The following is a 7,353-nucleotide window of genomic DNA, read 5'->3' on the forward strand; positions in this document are numbered from 1 at the left end:
CATCACTTATCATTGCATTGCCCCTAGGTCTGAGAGATCCAAGCTAGAGTGAGGCTTACTCTTCATAGTGGATATTGCTTGTTTCTTTCATGTGTGTTTTTCTCAAATATATTGAAAATGGAAATAAATACTTAAGTAGAAAAGATTAAGAAGTAAGCAAAAAGCTGAACATGGGACTGGTCCCTCAAGCTACCTCCTCTTCCAGACTTTCGTCCCCAGGTACTCCCGTTTGATCATCTGAGATTTAGGTTCACTATCTCTCCCTGGTCCACTCAGCAAACCAAGCTGAGGGAAGGCATCCATCACCCAGGCTCACAAGCCTTCTGCTTGAAGATCTGTTTGCGAGAGCTCAAAGCCCAAAGCACAATTGGGTCCAGGATAATCAGAGGGCAGTGAAGAACCATGTTAGCCACCAGAGGGTGCCATGTAGCCACTTAAGACCCAAGCAAATGGAAATGGCCCAGGTTTCTAAACTAAACTGCTAGCCTGAAATAAGGCTCCTTCTCCTGCGGTGGCCATACTCAACAGCAAATACAAGCATGATATGTCACAGCATGACACACCTTCCTGTTCTGGACTGGACCAGGGCCTTCTACTGAGCCTGGACATGTGTTTCTGTATAGAGCCCCAGCACAGTCTGCTAGGCCTGAAGCCAGTAGAGTTATGAGCACCCCTGCCCACCCAGATGCTCTGGGTGGAAACCTTGGCCATCTTGATTCCTCCGCTCATTCCTATGTTCGATCCATCAGCAGGTCCCTCCCACCCCCCACTTTGAGTAGATCTGAATAATGTCCACTCTCACACCCCTGCAGTCACCCTGCCATCTCCCACACGGGTCAGCTGCGGCAGCCTCCCCACAGTCCTTCCTCTCTGAACTCTCCCTGTATTACCTCAGTCAGACACACCCCTCCTCTCTTCAGCAGCCCAAGGATCTGACAGGCTCAGGAGAAACAGCCTTTGCCAATATCAGGGTGCTCTTGCAGGCTTAGGACCCTGGCTTGGGCAAAGGCTTCTTTCCCATTCTTTCTTGACTGTTCCAGCAGATAGACTCCAGCTTATTCACAAAACGACAGCAGGCAGAACCAGATGAGGTCCCTTAGGCCTCAGTTCAGAGTTGCAACAGTATCACTTCAGCTGGCCAAAGTAAGTCACAAGGCCAGCCTACACTGAAACACTGAGAAATATAGACTGACCTCCTTCGAGTACTACAAAGGATGTTCCTCAGTCAGCGCCAGTCACAGAAGCTCAGGGAACTTAAAACTGCTGCTTTCCAGGGGCAACCCCAAGACAAAGATGGCCACGGGGTTCCTTCTGAGACATTCTCCTTGGCTTTCAGGTAGCAGCTTCCTCCACCTCTTTGTATGATTCTTTTTATGAATATTTCTATCCAGATTTTCTCTAATAAGGATAAGGTTACACTCATAAGTTTCTTTCAATTTATTTCCTCCTTTGGTTTTTATTTTTTCTTTCAAAAGTATTGTTAATGAATTCTTTTAGAATTTCATACACTGTTTTTGGTTTCTTCTTTCTTTTCTTCCTTCTTCCCTCCCTCCCTCCCTCCTTCCCTCCTTCCCTCCCTCGCTCACTCTCGCCCTCCCTCCCCCCTCCCCCCTCCTTTCTTTCTTTCTTTCTTTCTTTCTTTCTTTCTTTCTTTCTTTCTTTCTTTCCTTCTTTCTTTCTTCCTTTTTTAAAATTTGAGACAGGGTCTCAATGTATAGCCCTGGCTAACTTGGCACTTACTATGTAGACCAGGCTGACCTCAAATTCACAGTGATCTGCCTGTCTGCCTCCCAAATGCTGTGATTAAAGTAGTATGCCTCCATGCCCAGATTCATACAATGTGTCTTGATCATGTTCACCCTAATCTCTCCCCTAATTCTTTCCAGACACATAACCATCTCCTCCTCAAGGTCTTCATGTGCTCTCCTTGTTTGTTGCTTTGTTGTTGTTGTTGTTGTTTTTCCAAGACAGGGTTTCTCTGTATAGCCCTATCTTGGAACTTGTGCTGTACACGGGACCGGCCTTGAACTCACAGACATCCATCAGCCTCTGACTACGATTAAAGGCATGTGTCACCATCAGGTTGTTTTTTCCCTTTTTCCAATAATCCATTTAGTCCAGTTTGTGCTGCCTATAAGCTCTGGGTGGGGGCCACGTACTGGAGCATGATTGACCTTTCAGTGTCCACACCCTTAAAGAAAGCTGACTCTCACTCCCCAGAAACCATCAACTGTCCGTAGCTCCTCAGAAGGGAAACTTGTCAACACTTTCCTTCTCCTTGAGCCTTGGTCATCCTGTGCAGGCAGAACCTCTACCGACCAGTCTTCCCCATCCCTAGATGTGTCCCCAGGTCCAGGATGGACACTAGCTGATATAAGGAATGGGGCAGGACCCATATCTCTCTTGTAAGGAACAGAAACAGGGACCACCCAGGCCTCTTTCCTTTGTTCTGAAAACACTGGGTTGTTTCTAGTCTAGGACCCTTGAACTGGGATCCTCCCATTGGGCACCACTTGGAGCCTATTCCAGACACATTCCTGCCAGGCTACATTTTGTTTCCTTTGCTTGGTGTTTTTATTTGGGTTGGTTTGTTGCAGCCCTGGAGATGAGACCCAGGACCTTGCAAATGCCAACCAGTACTCTCCCCCGAGCTGCACTCCAGCCAACAGATAGTCCCCCATTTACATGCTGTTCTCCATTTCTCTGCCTTTGTACAAGCCCTTCTCTGCCCCAGCATCCTTACCTTTCCTCCTGCCCACTCCTCACCCGGATAGATTCATTTCCAGTGTTCATTCTCCCTGCCCCTTCCCAGAGGAGGTACTCCATGTGAATTCCCAAGGACTAATGTATAGTTCCTGAACAAACCTGTGGCCAGGAAAATAGAAACTTCTGAAAGAGACTTGCTGCTCATATGCCATCCCAGCTATGAATGTTTGAAGGAGTTATTGAACCTGGTATACTTTCCTCTCCTTTAAAATGGGACTTTGAGGACCTGAGTGAGGACTGAACTATCATAGGCAAGGCCACAGTGCCTGATGCACAGTGAGCTATTCTTAGCTCACCTTTCCTCTGTAGTTTGTTGGTTTGTGCTTGCACAGGGGCTGGCCTTGGGAATTATTTACTGAACTCGACAAGTTATGAATGACCCTTGCTTGTCATTAGTGGAACTCTGGATGGGAACGGGTGAGACTTGTGTCATGAAAAAATAGAAACATCGCTAAGTCCATTAAGCACTTTAATTAAAGTCTGCTCTCCATGCCCCCATGATGTCTGGCCACTGCTTTCAGTGCCTATTTCTATTTGAGACCAGGTGACACTTCTGATGACCAGTATTGGAGCCCACCCACTTCTGCCTGACTCCTGCACTCATGTGCTAGATAGTGGTTTCCCATATGTCTCCTGGCCACTTACTTTAAATAGCATCTTCTGGTTAAATGTCTATCACAGAGCACAGCTTTTATAAAGTGACCGGCCTTCCTGACCTCCGCTCAGAGTCCCAGTCCATTCTCTCAGCGTAAGAACTGAGGCTACTCCCATGTGACAGCAGAGGGCGCACAGAGCTGCTGGGGACCCTCAGCTCCCATGGGTGCAATCCCAAGAGAGCTCAAACGCTTGGACTGTTCTGGAAGATAGACAGTTGGACCTGGGAGGCTATAAACTCACTCATGCGCCCCCACTGCACAGCCACCATTAGAGCCAGCCGCCACTGAGTGAATCCTCCAGTCTCTCTGTTTTTCACAAGCCTCAGAGGTTCCAGGTTTGAGCTGTGACTGTGGTCCAGTCTTTCAAGATCTATAAGTTGCTTGTCATTTCTCTTGAAAACAATTCACTTTCAAAACTTTAAACCCCATTCTAGGTGCAAAACCCTAGGTTAGATATATTCATTTTCTTTGTTTATTTGAGCTTGTATTTGTTTTCTTTTGTTTTCTTTTTTAAAAATTAATGTATTTTATTTATTGATTGATTATTTTAACTTTATTTTATTTATAGTATTGGCTATCAAACCTAGGTCTTTCACTTGGAAGCAAGTACTCTACCATCAGACTATATCTACAGCCCTCCCATGCCAAAGAATTCAGGCTTCTCCAGGGAGAGGCCAAAGTTGAGCTGGGGGAAGGGGTGTAGCTGTCTTTGGCTACTTTGTAGGTTCTTCTTTCCTCCAACTGTCTCCATCCTTTAAACCTCCTAACACTAGATAAGAGGAGAAAAAATGATAGAGAGAAAAGGAAAGGGATCCTGAATAAAGTCAGGGGTTAGAAGAGGGTCACATTATCATTGGACTTCTTCCTGCTGATTAGAGGTGTCAAGTTCCTTGGAGGAAGTTTGATCGTCACCATCAGAATATGTAATTTCTTTGTGGTGTTTCTTTTTTGGGTACAACTACTTAACAAACCATAACCAACAACCAATAATAACCAACAACCCCTTTTGGGACTCTAGCTTTTATAAACTGTCTGAAAAATCGCCAAAATTCCAAATGTCACACAATTGCAGAAACCATTTGCAGCTGGCAAAATCATGTCCCCACTAGATCATGAGGCAAATCATAGTCACCTGCTGTGGACAATCTGAAGCGGCCCCATATCCCATACCTGGGATTAAAACAAAAACATATTCTTATAATATTTCTTTTATTTTATAGAGAAACTAAAATTCCAAAATTGTCACTACAGGGGTGCTCTAGTATTCTGGTGGCTCTAGACCTGCTGCTCTCTGCTGTGGACACAGCTTTCTTTAGGGGAAAAGCATCTCTGATTGCTCTAAACTCAGGCATAGTGAAGTGATGTCTGATACGTGTTGGCTCTCATAGGGCCCCTGGGTGCTAGGCCTTGTGAGAAAGATGGTCTGTGGGCAAGCTGAGGCCAGGAAGGCCCAGACCCCATAAATCTAGAGAAGGGATTTTAGAGGTTCCTCAGAAGGGATCTTAGACTCTGAGAGCCCAGAGGGCATAGCAAGGGCCCACAAGATGTCCCAAGACAGAAATCAGAACCTGGTCTGGAGTCAAAGTGAGCCAATCATTCCCAGCAGAGCAGAGCTGTACCTACAAAGGTTGGCCCTGAGGGCATGAGGTACCCATCCTTAGAAGCATGAAAGCATTGACTGAGAAAATGTGAATGAGGGAATGTAGAGAGTGGCTCACCTGTACTCACAGTACCGGGGAGGCTGGGACAGGAGACTCATCCACAAGTTCAAAACCAGCTCATTCAGCTCTATAGTGAGACTATAACTCAAATACATTTTCTAAACATTTCTTTTTGTTTTTAATGTGTAGGTGTGTGTGACTGCATTTGTGTATATATATGTGAGTGCAGGTGCCTGAGAAGGCCAATAGCCTTGGCTCTCTGGAGCTGGAGTTACAGATGGTTGTAAACAACCTAACATGGGTTTTGGGAACCAAACTCAGGTCCTCTGGAAGAATAGCCAAGTGCTCTTAACTCCTGAGCTATCTCTTCAGTCCCAAATAAATGTAATTTTAAGTAAATATCATTTTAAAATGGAATTTTCTACCTATTCGAACTTCTGCTCACTTGAATAGTCTGATTTCAACTCCATGACGTCTGCTTGAAGGGAAATAAGAAGGAAGGTGGGAGGCATCTCCCTACCTCAACACCAATATGTTACCTCCCTAAGAAGACCATTAGTGAATCAGAAGTACCACAGAGGGGTGCCTGGAGACATCTTAGAGGCCATCTTCACCAAAGGACTGTTTCACATTGGGTCAAGAACAAAGCCTTCCACAAAACCCTTGAGAAATGTGAAGAGGGTGGCTTTCTTCAAGCCAGTGGCTTTCAGACAGCAGCCTCTTATGTGACCCTCATGATCTTTGGGTTTCTAAGAGATAAAAATATGCAGAGAATTTAGTTCAGTTCAAAATACATTAAAAGTTCTCTGTTTTGTTGCAGGTAAAACATTCCTGAGGTTAAAAAAAAAAATGAAAGGCTGGCAAGGCTACATAGTGAAAACAGTCTCTCTCACATATATTTTAATCCTGGACCTCTCCATGGCAACTGTTTGCCTTCCCAGTCCTCCCAGAAATAGTTTATAGACTTTCAAGCAAGTGACTGAACCTACTAAGTGACTCCCTACTAAGTGTAGGGAGTGGGCCTAATTGATCCCAGGATGGGAGTCAGCGGGCTGGGTCCCCAGACCACCTGGTGACGTCTGCACTGTGTTCTAACTGCAAACATGTCCTTCCCAGAGTCTTGGGGATGGGGCTGGAGACATGGCTCATGGTTATTATAACACTGGATATTCTTCCAGGGAACCCAGGTCCAATTCTCAGTATCTACGTGGTAGCTCACAACCATCCCTAACTCCAGATCCAAGGATTCCAGAGAATCCAACACCCTCTTCTGGCCTCCTTGGATATCAAGTATGGACATGGTGCACAGATATACATGCAGACATGCAGACAAAATATTCATACACATTTAATACATATATACATACATACATACATACATACATACATACATACATACATACATACATACATGAGAATCACACAAGCTCTTGGGCCAGCCAGCCTGGCTCATGCAATGGCAAAGAGACTGTCTCAAATGAGGTGGAAGGACTGGGACTGACATCCAAAGTTTGTCCTCTGACCTCCACACTCACGCCCACACACAGACACACTAAATGATTAATTAAAAGTATTGGAAAAATACATGCAAAAGAAGGTAGCATGTGTGAGAGACAACACAGAGACAGGTGTGTACAGGCCACACTCCTGTGAGTGTGGCCAAGTGTTAGAGGTCTAGAGGATCTCATCAGAATCTGTTGCCTGGTCTATTCTACAAACAGTCCAGAGGTTTGGGAGAGTTGTGAGAACAGAGAGCCCTGGCACGCATCAACATTGCCAGAAGGACAAGAAGGTCTATCTCCATGAAGCAGAGCTGGATGAGGGAGGGGCCAGAGGGACTTGTCCCTTCCTCTTCTGCTTGGCCACTCCAGGCAAGTTTCTTCCCAGAACCCATCCAGCATATTCTACATGTCAGGGATAAACAAGCATGACCATGAAGCAGGGAATGACAGGGTGCCAACCTCCATGTAATTTCATAGCTCCCTCTGCCTCCAGAGCAGCTAAACTCAGTCACCTCTCACACTGCTTCTAGACAGATGCCAGCCAGCCCTGTCCAAACTGTGGAGTTCAGAGGGAAGCTAGGTGGGAATGTAATGTTGGCTTTAGACAGCTATATATGTTAGGAATTTTTTTAGAATGAGTCGACATTAATTTATTATTGAGTAAATTAAAATATTAAATAGCAATGGGGAGGCAGGGGTTGGGAAGGAAGACAAGGAGAAGGGAAGGGAGGGACTCCTTGGTAGGATGTTTCCTTAGCTCTTAAAAGG

The sequence above is a fragment of the Grammomys surdaster genome, unplaced genomic scaffold, assembly GCF_004785775.1.
Source record: "Grammomys surdaster isolate TR1022 unplaced genomic scaffold, NIH_TR_1.0 220, whole genome shotgun sequence".
Lineage (NCBI taxonomy): Eukaryota > Metazoa > Chordata > Mammalia > Rodentia > Muridae > Grammomys > Grammomys surdaster.